Source organism: Chinchilla lanigera, unplaced genomic scaffold (genome assembly GCF_000276665.1).
Source record: "Chinchilla lanigera isolate Chin_1 unplaced genomic scaffold, ChiLan1.0 scaffold00104, whole genome shotgun sequence".
Lineage (NCBI taxonomy): Eukaryota > Metazoa > Chordata > Mammalia > Rodentia > Chinchillidae > Chinchilla > Chinchilla lanigera.
In genome coordinates, this window is record NW_004955505.1 from 3,579,856 (window position 1) to 3,592,828 (window position 12,973).

The 12,973-nt window shown below is 46.3% G+C and overlaps 1 pseudogene; it reads left to right on the plus strand.

Annotated features, from left to right (window-relative positions):
- Window positions 1-10,687: 10,687 nt before the first annotated feature.
- On the plus strand, window positions 10,688-12,021 carry LOC102011024 (annotated as a pseudogene).
- Window positions 12,022-12,973: the final 952 nt, after the last annotated feature.

The window sequence follows — 12,973 nt, forward strand, 5'->3', positions numbered from 1 at the left end:
TTTAGTGCATGGTGAGAGAGATGGGTCTCAGTGCAGCCTTTGGCATGGGGATAGTCAGTTTTCCCAGCACCATTCGTTAAAGAGGCTGTCTTTCCCCAGTACATGTTTTTGGCCCCTTTGTCAAAGATCAGATGGCTGGCTGTGCCAGGGGTTGTCTCTGTATCCTTTATTCTGTTCCATTAATTCACACGTCTGTTTTTTGCCAATACCATGCTGTTTTTATCACTATTGCTTTGTAGTATAACTAGTAGTCCAGAATTGTGATGCCCCTGCCTAGCCCCTGTTGCCCAGAATTGCTTTTGCTATTCTAGGTCTCTTTGGTTCCATGTGAACTTGAGGATTGCTTTCTCCAGTTCTGCTACAAATGTTATTGGTGTTTTGACTGGGATTGCATCAAATCTATATATCAGTTTTGGAAGTATGGCCAGTTTAAATACATTGGCTCTGCCTATCCAAGGAACAGGGATATCTTTCCATTTTCTGATGTCCTCTTTGGTTTCTTTTTTCAGAGTACTATAATTTTCATTGTAGAGGTCTTTCACTTCCTTGGTTAGGTTACTTTCTAAGTATTTCATTTTTGTTGATGCTATTGTGGAGGATCTTGCTTCCCTACTTTCCCTCTCAGTGAGTTTGTTACTGGTGTACAGGAATGCTATGGATTTTGAGGGCTGACTTTGTATCCTGCTACACTACCAAACTTGGATATAAATTCTAGGAGTCTTTTGGTGGAGATTTTGGGGTCTTCTATGTAGAGGATCATGTCATCTGCAAACAGTGATAATTTAACTCCTTCCTTCCATGTATAAGGAAGAAAAAATAAACAAATTAACCTGCATTTCCCTTTGAAAACCTTCCCGGCTGGAGTGAGGGAGCCAAGTGAGAGGAGGGCTGTTGTGTGGGACCACTTTCACTGTCTCTAATGCAGTCGCTGCTATCTGTTGGCTCAGTGAATCTTTATCTTTTCCTGCAACTTCAATGAGGAACTTATCCAGTGACATTTGCTGTTGCCTCCTTCTGCAGAAGTGTGACCTTGCACTGTCCCTAAACAGTCATCACTTGCATTGCTACACGTTATTTGGGTGGCACTTTCCTGTAAAAGTTTGCACTGTTTCCTACATATTACATGTCTCCCAAATCTCATTTGAAGTGAGGCATTCCTCCACCTTTTTCTCCTCCTCCTCTGGAGATGAAATCTCCTCCATAATCATTTTCTTTGGAGAGACGATCACTCACAATCCCACAGCAAGACTGAGAAAGAGAAGCACCACTGGCTCAGTGTGATCTTGTGACGTTTAGCATCATGTATTCATATCGCAAGACATCACTCATTTATCAAGTTAATGTTGATTAGAAATGTTTGGTCCTCTTGCAGAACACTCCAGAACAAGTTACTTGCAATCCGAGGTTTTACAGTACTTTTTTTTTTTAGGGGGGTATTGTTTTGTTTTGTTTTATTTTGTTTTTGTAACCAGGAACTGAACTCAGAACTTTGCACTTGCCAGGCATGCACTTTGCCACTGAGCTACATCCCTGGCTGTACTTTATTTTGGATGTAAATCACCGTCTAGTTTTTCAAAATGACTTATCTGACTCCTTTAATAAACTTGTACACCAAACTACCTAGAAGAAGTTCCAGGAGTAACTACTTCACCTAGGAGAGAAAGCCACGAGTTCTTCCCCTCGGCCCAGGTAGAGGCATCGCTCCTTCATCGTGGTCCTCATTCCTGGAACCCCACCCCCAGATCATCCCAGTACTACTAGTTTTTCAGAGATGCTGCTGACTTGCAATCCCTTTGCTCTCTGCCTATGGTTGTGTCTTAGTTACTTTTCCCTTTCCTTTGAGACAAAATACCTGGCACCCAAAGTTAGAGGGGAAAAGGTTCATTTAGCTCACAGCTTGTGGAGGTTTCAGTCCATAGTCAGCTGGCTCCAAGGCAGGGTGGCATGGCAGAGGGGCATCACAGAGGAGAAACAGTTCATGGCAAGCAGAAGGCAGCAAAAGCAAGCAAGCAAGTGACCTTAACGTGTCTTTTTGCCCCTTTTATCTTATCTTATTAGGTACTCACGCCCTTAATTCTAGTGCCCTTGAGCCTAGCATTGCACCATGAATCAGTTCCAGTGTCATACACTCTAGATCCAGCCACCTCTGAAAAGCCCCACCTATGACTGCATGAGGCTTTGAGGGGACTCTAGGGACAAGCCACAACAGGTTGTAAGCAAATAACCACCTCTTCTGCAAAGTTATTGCTTGGTGGAAATGTGGCGGGTCTTCCCATCAGCTCCTTCACTGCCTTCTCCAACCCCTTCTTGCTTGGCATCTAGGAAATGAAGAATGCTGCTTTCTAAACCTCTTTGCAGCCACGGCTATACATAACCCAGGTCCTGCTGAGCAAGTCTGGGGGCACAGGGTGAAGAAGCCCAGTGAGGAGGAGCCTGCGCAGAGGTGAAGTAGCCCCTCAGGCTGCCTGGACCAGGCCCTGTGTCCCCCTCACCCAGCATCCATGAGCATGTGTAGCGCTGGCTTCAGAGCTGGACATCTGCGGTGCACTTGGTTCTTCCTCAAGCTTGGGCTCCACCACTCTGGGAAACTCTGCAAACTGCCCTACAGCCCTGATATAAAGCCCTCTCTGCTTAAATTAGCCAGGATGCACTGCTCTGTTTGTGCAGTTAGAATCCTAACAAATACAAGCCTGCTCCCAAATTGCAAGAGAATTTTGGGGCCCAGCAGAACTGGATGTGAAAATTGGCCATAGCAGTTAATGGTTTGCTTGACAGGCCTTGGGCAAGATCCTTAACATCCCTGCACTAGAATTTCCTTGCTAGACAAGAGGAGCAGCATGTACTAATAAAATAGAAAAGAGGGATGGGAGGAAGTGGCGACAGACTGATGCGCTAAAAGGAGACCATCGTAAGTTAGGCATGCATTTTCCAAACAGAAGGAAGTGCAAGTATCATTTCTCACCTGCTGGAAAAGATACAAAATGCAACTTTAAGCTTAGGCAGTTGTTAGGCGATTTTCCTCTCAGGACAAGTCCAAAGGTGGGTTGCTGCTGGCATGAGGTCTGTTGTAAAATTGTGCCACCAGAGATCCCGTCCTTCCCCCTCCACCACACTCTGCATCTTGCCCCCCCTCTCCTCCCCTCCTCTTGTCTCTTTTCTTTCCTCTCCCTTCCCCTCCTCCTGCTTCTTTTCAGTAGTGAGAGTTGAATTTAGGGCCTTCATACTGAGCTACATCCCCAGCCTTTTTTTGTTTTTTATTTTGAGACAGGGTCTTATTAAATTGTCCAGGTTGGGCTCAACGTGAAATCCCTGCCTCGACCTCCAGCCACCACATCTGGCGAGCATACTGTCTCCTGTCCCCATGCCCCCCTTTAAGCTGATAAGAAGAGAGAGGGCCAGGAGCCCCTTTCCCCAGCTCCTGTGTGATTCCCAGGAGAGGAATTATCTCCCTGCTTGGCCTTGCTTCCATCTCATCTGCCAGCACAGGCTCCTGTATTCACTCTAAATAGATTATCAGCCAAGGGAACAGAATTACAGGAACACTGCCATGTTTTAAAACAACACGGAGAAGGAGAGGCAACACAGCCTCTGGTTCTGAAGAAGATGATGATATGATTGATACATTGTGTCAACTTGAGGAGTCTAGAAGCTTAACTAAGTAACTCAGCAGTCTACATCCTGGGGTGAAAAGGACACGCCCTTCCTGCTCTAGGATGTTGTTCATTGTGTCAGCTTGGGAGGTTTAAAAGTTCATCTAAGTGACTCAGTGGGGGGCAGGGTTCTTACTTTGTGAACATCCTCAGCTTGTGCAAGAGGAGGGCACGGAGACAGCATGGGCCGATAGCTGATATACAACGTAGGGGAGGAGAAGAGGCTTGCTCTCCCCCACTCTTAGTTTTTGTTGCTCTTGCTGTCTTCTGCCCCCTTGAACTGTTGCCCCGCGCCATGCCTCTCTGCCTTGGAGCCAAGTGATTATGGACTGAAACCTCCACTGGGAGCTAAATAAACCCTTCCTTAATTTTGGCACTGGGTATTTTGTCTCAGCAATGATGGAAAAGTAACCAAGACAGGCAGGTTGAAGGGACACAGTGTCGCTGTGCCTGGCTGTGCACCGGGGGCCTGGTGCAGTGCGAGTAGACGAACTTGTCTCATGACCTCGAGTGACCTGGCCGTGGGGGCTTCTGGCAGCTGTACAGTGAGAAGGGGTGATAATGCTGCAAGTAGGGAAACAGTAGCAGGAGTCCTGTCCTACTGTGGAGACAGTGTCTCATGCTGTGAAAGTCCAAAGGGGTGTGTGTGTGTGCGCGCGCGCACGTGCGTGTGAGGAAGGAGGGAGGGGTCGATTCATGTCTGATCCAGGCTAGAACCTATTCCACAGAAGAAAGGCAACTTGACACCAAAATCACAGCACCACCTGAGCATGGTAGCTACTCTTGCAATCCCAGTACTTGGGAGGCTGAGGCAGGAGAACCAGGAGTTAGACTCCCACAGGGGCCACTTAGTAAGACCATCTCAAAATGTTCTTTAAAAAATTAAAAAAGGGGCAGGGAAGTAGCTCAGCGTGAAGGCCTTGGGTTTATTCGTCAGTATCAGAAAAAAATATCATGACGCCATGATAGATTGAAGGACAGCCAAGCCAGGACAAACGGGGGCCTTGGCGAGCAGAGGCCAACTGCAGGGAGTCTGGCTCACCACCAGACAGGTGGATTTGATGGCAGGGTTCAGGTTCCAGGGGACATTAACTGAATCCCATTTGATCTAATTGTAGTAACCCTTTGGTTCACACACAGAAGCGTTCAGCAAAGTTCATCCGCGGCATTTCCCCGCTCTGACTCCCGGTCATGGCTTCCTCTCGTGGAGGTCGCGGTCGGGGACAGACCTGGGCACACTGCCGGGAAGCTTTTCCGGGCGCCGTTCAGCACATACAGTGCTGGACAGTACCGTGCGCTCCGGCAGGGCCCAAAGAAAGTGCAGAGCAAGCGTGGAGGAACAAGGAAAGTGCCGAGCGGTGATGAAGGTGACGAGGACGTGCAGGGAAGAATGGTAAGAAAAGGGTTTCAGGAAAGCAGCCTTGAACTGAAGGAGGAAATTGTAGAGAAGCTCGAGCGTGGTACTCGTGTGACGGATCCGGCCTTGGAGTACAAGGTGGCGGAGTCGACAGCCTCCAGTGTTTTGAAGACGAAAGACGCCAACGAAGGAGCTGAGGTGGCAGAAGGAGTAACGATATTAACCAAGCAGAGGACACTGTGCTGGAAGAGGCGGAAAACTCGTTAGTGCGGCTGAGTGAGAAGCAGCTGCCCGGGGATAGCATTAGAGACGCTCAGATCTGTGAAAAAGCCGGAAAGTACTCAGTGATTTCCTGCAGGAAAAACCCTCCACACTGCGACACGGGATGAATGTAAACGCAGGAGAGAGGGGTTTGATAAGAGATGTGATAAGGCACAGTGTGATAAGAGGTAGCGAGGCTTCCAGTTGTGACAAGGCTGCTGCAGAAGGATACAAGAAAGAATTTATGGAATTCATGAAGGCGGAAGGACACCCTGCTCCACAGGTGCTCAGCTGTGATGAAACAGGGCTCTTTGGAGGAAGGTAGGAACAGAACCTGCATCCTGCAGGAGGAAAAAGCACTGCTGAGACACCAGCCCATGGAGGCAGAGCGAACCTTTTGCTGTGTGCAAACACAAGTGCTGATCTGAAGATTAAGCCACTACTGGTGCACCATTGTCAGACCCCTCAGCATTCAAGGAGCAGAACATGAACAAGGCCAGACGCCTGTCATATGGAGGGCGAGTGCGAAAGCTTGGGTCAGAAGATGATTGTTCACGGAATGGTTGCACAAGGTGCCCACACCAGCCATTAAGAAATATCTTTCTGGCAGGGCGTGGTGGTGCACGCCTATAATCCCAGCACGTGGGAGGCTGAGGCAGGAGGATCACTGTGAGTTCCCGGCAGCCTGCACTACAAAGTGAGCTCAAGGCCAGCCTGAACTGCATAGCGAGACCCTGTCTCAAAAAAAAGACCAAAAAAAAAAAAAAAAAGAAAAAAGAAATATCTTTCTGACAGCCAACTGCCTGAAGGGTGCCTTCTTCTGATGGACAGGGCCTGACCCACCCTCCAGCCTTGGCAGAAGACGTGGGCGCTGAGTCAAGTTCTTCCCCCAACATGACAGTGTTCTGCAGCCCATGGACCAGCGAGTAATCTGCAGCTCCAAGAAGGTGTACACAAAGGCGCTCTTCACAGGCGTTTCACTGTCAAGGAAGAGGCGGCCTTGACACTGAGAGGGTTCTGGGGGAAGCATTTCAGCGTCCTCCACTGCATCAACCTCACTGACCAACCTGGGAAGGTGTCACACACCAGACCTTAAACTCAGCCTGCCGGAAAGTGTGGGCCGAATGTGCCACTGAACGTGACTTTGCAGGGTCTGATGCACAGGGAGTGGAGGAGACTGTGTCCACCGGCAGAGTGTGGGTCTGGACATCGATGGTGCAGACCCAGAGGAGCTTGTTGAGGATCATAAGGAGGAGCTGGTGATGGAAGAACTTGCTGAGTTCCAGAGTGAGCAGCAGGAGCGCTTGCTGAGGAGCAGCCACTGAGGAAGAGGAAGATGGGGAGGAAGTTGGCAGCGATGTGAAAAAATCCGTTCTGGAAAATGGGATGAGTGCCAGGATTTCTTTGAGAAGCACTGCCCCAGCGTAACTAACGAACAGAGTGTTGAATGTGATAAACAATAACATGTCTGTCAGTTCTGGAGGGTTATGCAGCACAGGAAAACACAAGAGACAGTAGACAGATTTTTCATCAAACTTGATTGTGCAGCTAGTGACAAAGAAAGGAAGCCCCTGAAGATCTTCCCAATGTCCCTATGAAGGGGACCAAAAAATGACCTCCTCCTCACCCACCTTCGGGTCTTCCTCACTAGAAATTGCCTCAAGCAAGGATAGTGTCTCTCTGTTTATATGCACTGCATTGTTCTTTGTTTCATGTTTTTGTGGTTAAAAAATACATGTGGTTCAGAAGCATTAATCTTATCCACATTGAACATTATGGGGGAATCTGATTCAGCTCATGACCAATGTGGTTCATGACCAGAACCATAGAACAAATTAAGTTCGTGAACTGAGGCACCACTGTGAACGAATAAAATGGCGGGGGCTGTGCCTGGAAACTTTCTCTGGCCTCAGTTAGCAAACCTCCTCCTCATCCCACTGCAAGAGGTGCTGCATCCCAGCCCAGTCAGACCCGCCTGCCTTGACGTGCAGACTATGGGTCAGGAGCTGGGCCATGTCCCTCAGCAATGGGGAACGTTGGTGCCTTCCACAAGCAGGGCACCCACTACGGAGCACTGTTTTCAGTGTTGCAGGCTCAGCAGCAGGCAGAACAGCACAGTCCCTGCCCTGGTGGGCTTCCTTGCTTCCCCCCGAATAACTGTGGGACAGAGCATAACTGCTGGCCAAGGCTACAACTTGCCAAGACCTTAGTGTCCCCTGATTCAGGAAGCAATGTAAGTGCCATGCAGGGATCAATGGTGTGTGAGCCCGGAGCGCTGTCCCAAAGGTCCCAGCTGTTGAAAGGGAAGGTTTAATGAATGGAGTCTACCAGGAGACTAGAAAGAGACATAATCACTAACATCCAGACCATGGCAGCTGGGGGATACCAACACCTGCCTCCCAGGGAGGCCCCATGCTCACCCTGGCCTCCTCCTGTATGAACCATCCCAGCCCTGGCTTCTTACCCACTGGGGTTCTGAGTATGAGCTCCTTCTGCAGCAGCAGACACTGTCGGGTGATCCGCAGGCATCAGCACCGAGAGCTGGTGGCAGGTAGCATGATAGGGACTTGTTCTGTCGTGTCCACTGCACCACAGCTCTGACCAGGGGCTCATTAGTGCAGAAACTACCTGCTTTGTGCTCATAACCTTTCCTGCCAGTTACTGCTCACCTTCCAGAACAGTAACCTACCTGCAAATGTGCAGAGGGACAGGACAGACAGTTGGGAATGCAGAGTCCCTGGGCACACCCCACTTTCACAGCCTGTCTACAAAATCACATGCTACCGGCTTCATGTGATCTGCAGACAGCATCATTTTCTAAGATGATATGGGGAACCATTCAGACTGCTTCAAAGCTCAGGGGTGTCTAAGGACACCTGAGGATGTAACCCTGCTTGTCTAGCACAGATGCACAGTGGGATACAGTTATAACCATGACATAGCACAGGTAAACCCACATGCACTGGTTGCAGGACTATGTAAGAATGTAAACATGAGATAACAACCTATATGGGAATTATACAATAAAGACACAGGCGGCTCTTGGGCTCTGCCCCCTGCTTCCTACAGTTGTTGCTGATTTCTAACATACATGCATCCTTTAACCTTGGGGCCTGGCCTGTGAAAATCTCCCTTGGGCCCTTGAGCAGGCTGACAAGTGACAGAGAATTAACATGCATTATGAAAACCAACTATCCAGGGAGAAAACTGCCATTTAGCTAGCCTAATGCTGAATGATGAACAGACAGTGAAGTGAACTAATTTAGTCAAGTCCCCATTATGTTTTGTAACTGACTACTCCGCTAATGAGGAAAGCATTAGTAGTTGGTGTTACGTTAATAGTATCCCTTAGTTATTGCGGGTCGATCAGGCCCACAGTGTCCCAAGTGAGTGGACAGCAAAGCCTTAAATAAATGAGACAACTGGAATGATTTCAGGGCTCCAGGAGGGTTGAACCCTCTTACAGACTTAAAGTTTCTCTGGGTTGACCAAGACTTCCCTGAGCGGCCTGTATTTATTAGGTTTTCAAATAAAGGAAGGAGGGGTTGGGGATTTAGCTCAGCGGCAAAGCACCTGCTTAGCAAGCGCAAGGTCGTGAGTTCAATTTCTGGTACCAGAAGAAAAACAAAAAACAAAAATCAAATAAAGGAAGGAGATCCTGAAGAAAATGCAGGAATCCAGGCAGGACTTGGGAAACCCATTACGGAATTCTCTAAGTAATACTTCTGTTAATTTAGGAGAACTATGTTATCTCCAGGAAGGCCTTCACTGCAGGAGTGAGATGCCTGCAGCTACAGTCTCCTCTTCGCTAACAGGGTTTGGAGCCAAACATCCTCAGCTGTGACCTTATCTTGTCCTTTGAGGCCTCATGGCTTCATCCACCCTTACAGATCTCAGTAGGGACCAGTGACTCCCAAGTAAACATGGAAAGCCAATTGGTTAATATTAAATCCTGCTCAGAGCTGCTTCATAGTGGTCTCCATCAAGTTGGTATGTTAGTTATTGTAATGGTTGATACATTGTGTCAACTAGAGCAATTTAGAAGCTTAACTAAGTGACTCAGCAGTTCTACACCCTAGGACATGCCCTAGGGAAGCCAATAATGGCCTAAGATATTGTGATAGTTGACTCACTGTGTCAAAGTTGACAAGTTTAATTAAGAACTTTAACTAAGTGACTCAGCAAGGGGCCAGGGACCTCATTTTGTAAACATCCTGAGCCTGTGCAAGAGGAGGACACAGAAGCTGGGTATAGTGGTGCACGCCTGTAATCCCAGCACTCAGGAGGCTGAGGCAGGAGGTTGTTGTGAGTTCTAGACCAGCCTGGGCTACAAAGTAAGCTCAAGAACAGCTTGAACTGCATAATGAGACCCTGTCTCAAAAAAAAAAAAAAAAAAAAAAAAAAAAGAATAAAAATAAAAAAGAGGAGGACAGAGAGATGGTGTGAATGGTACACCCAACCTAGGTTGGGTAGCCTGTTTATGATATAAGGGAGGAAAAGAGGCTTGCTCTACCCCCTTGTGTTCTTGTTGCCACCTGGAAGTGTTTCCCCTTTGCCATACCACCCTACCTTGGCGCCAGCTGATTACAGACTGAAATCTCCACAAACTGTGAGCTAAATAAACCTTTCCTCCCTTCATTTTGGGCACTGGGTATTTTTTCTCAGTAATGACAGGAAAGTAACCAAGATACTCATAAAACATGTGACAGAAGAACAAATGAAATAAGAGTTTAACTAACCCATGATAGAGCCATTCTCTGAAAGTACATGAGTTAATATGTAAGGTAAAAATCCAAAATGGAAGGTAATTAATGTCAAATACATGTAATAAAACCCATTTCCCTTTCCAAGTTTCAGCAGTATCCTTTAAAAGGCAAAATCTATAGCAATAGCAATACAGGGGTACCTTGGTTCATGAACTTGATTCTTTCCATGATTCTGGTCACAAACTGAATTGGATGAATCAAATTAAAAGGTTAGGTTCCATATTGACCTTACTGGAAAATTTGATTTGATTCTCATCCTATTTGGTTTTGCTACCAAAATCGTGGAAAGAATTAAGTTTGTGAACCCAGGTACAATTTACTCCAGAAAAATATCATGATAATATAGCATAACATGTAAATAAATGGCTGGACATGGTATACACCTGTAACCCCAGCAGTTGGGAGGCTCAGGCAGGAGAATAATGAATTCTAGGCCAGCCGAAGCTACACAGTGAGTTCAAAGCTGGTCTGGACTACATAGAGATCCTTTCTAGAAGTAAACAAACAAACAAACAATATTAAAATATTGTGCTTCAGTCCAAGTGGGAGGAGGGCAGTGTAGTCTCACAGCGCTGAGGAGAACTCCACCTGGGATAGTCCCCTCCCCAGCCCTCTCCTTTGCCCCCAAGTGCCCTCGCCTCCTGGGCCTCTTGTTTCCATGTTGTGAAGCAGGTGAGAGCAGGCCCAGGCAGGGTAGCCATGCCAAGGAGCCAGAGTCTCTGCCAAGATGGCAGAAGTACTGACAACAACTGACTCCCGGAAACTGCTGGACCAGCTGAACACCCTGTGGGACAGAAGGCAAGATGTCTGCCAGAGATCTGCAGGCCCAGACTAATTGAATTTGCATATGATAATAACCTTGGAATGACTGCAAGACTAAGGGACTTGGAAGTAAAATATCTTCTTAGTCTAATGCAGTTCTTTGGCTTTGATACGGAGGCATCTTCTCTAGCTCTGAATGCACTGGACAGATTCCTGTCTGAAATGAAGGTTCAGCCCAAGCACTTGGGTGTGATGGACTGGGCTGCTTTTCTTTGGCTGTAAAATCAACAGAAGAGGAAAGAAACATCCCCTTGGCAACTGACTTGATCCCAGTAAGTCAGTACAGGTTCACGGCTTCAGACTGGATGAGAATGGAAAAGATGGTATTGGAGAAGGTCTGTTGGAAAGTCAAAGGGGCCACTGCATTTCAATTTCTGCAACTCTATTATTCACTTCTTCAAGAGAACGTGCCATCTGAACAGAAAAATAGCCTAAATTTTGAAAGAATGGAAGCTCAGCTAAAGCCATGTGACTGCAGGGTCATATTTTCTAAAGCAAAGCCTTGTGTGTTGGCCATATCTGTCACTGCATTGTAGATCCAAGCACAGAAGTATGTAGAGTTCACAGAAGGAGTAGAATGTCTTCAGGATGTTATGGTTTGTGTCTGGATGTCCCCCCAAAGCCTCATGCAGTCATGGACGGGCTTCTAGAGTTACGATTGATTCATGGTCCAATGTTGGGATTATGGGTGTGAGTGCTACACCTGTCTTGGGATGGGCAGTTTGCATATAATGTAAGGGAGGGAAAGAGGCTGCTTGCTGCTGTGCCTCCCTTTTGCTCTTGTTGCTTTTGCTCTCTTCTGCTACCATGAACTGTTGCCCTCTGCCATGTGCCACCCTGCCTTGGAGCCAGCTGAGTATGGACTGAAACCTCCACAAACTGTGAGCTACATAAAACTGTCCTTTCTTAATTCTGGGTGTCGGGTATTTTGTCTCAGCAATGAGAAAAAAGTAACCAAGACAGGAATATTCCAAGATAAATGGCAAAGATGTGACTTGTGGCAAGAGCGTGTATCCAAGCATTTAACTGATTATTCATGGAGCAAGTGTTCCAAGCAAAATGTTCAGAAGTTGAAGTGGATTCTTTCTGGGCATACCGAATGGCAACAAAGTGTAGTTACTATAGAATAGCTCACCTTCCAGCAATACCTGAAACAGTTCCTTAATTGATAAATTCGATTGTTATTCTCCACAACTGAAGAACTGAAATATTTCAAAATAAACCACCTGGACTTAGAATTGTAATAGGAAAAAATGACATCACCCACCAGTCAGCTAATGTTTGAAGGTGTTTACTCTACATAAGGTGCAACACCCTAAGGGAAGCAGTTGTCCACTGTCTGATATATATGTTAACCACCTCACTAAATTAGCAGTTTAGAAAACGTCCTCTTTAATAACTTAAATTTTTAAAGTAGCTCTGAAGTAGTGGGGTTTTTTGCAAAATTTGGATTTATTTGTTTGTTATGTACACTATATACACAGCAAAACAAAACCCATAAAACACATAAAAAAAAAGATGTCTCAAAATGTCCAAGTGCAAATGCACTAACACAATGCCTTTTGCAACTGCTTCCCTCCCACCTCCTCCAAACCTTTATTGAGCAAGTACAGATAGTACCAGATTGCTCAAGAGCTGGTTTAACCACTCCATTCCCAAAAGACAATAATTCCTATGAACTTTAGCAAAAAGATATTTACAAAATGATATTTTACTACCTTTACATTTAACATACGTTGGGTACATCTAAATGTCTACATAAGTCTGGATGTTTCAAGTAAGGACTCAATGTGTCTACTGTATATACATAGCAGTCTTGATTAAACTGCACACCTGTAACAATAATGGAAAAATGTCTTGAAAATACGAGTCTAGAACCTTTCCTTTCTCCACTAATCCAGTGGGCTAAAATGGTCCAACTTTCAGAAGACAATCTTTCCTGGGAATTTTATTACACAATTTGTCAGTTTACTAACTACTTTCATCAAAACTGGCAACCTGTTTAACATCTAGGAAGACTAGATGTTGTGAAAGGTCTCTTTGTCCTTTTACTTACCCTACATGCACAGCAAAGTAAAACAGTTTTTTAATTACACATTTTGCTATATGTAATCCCA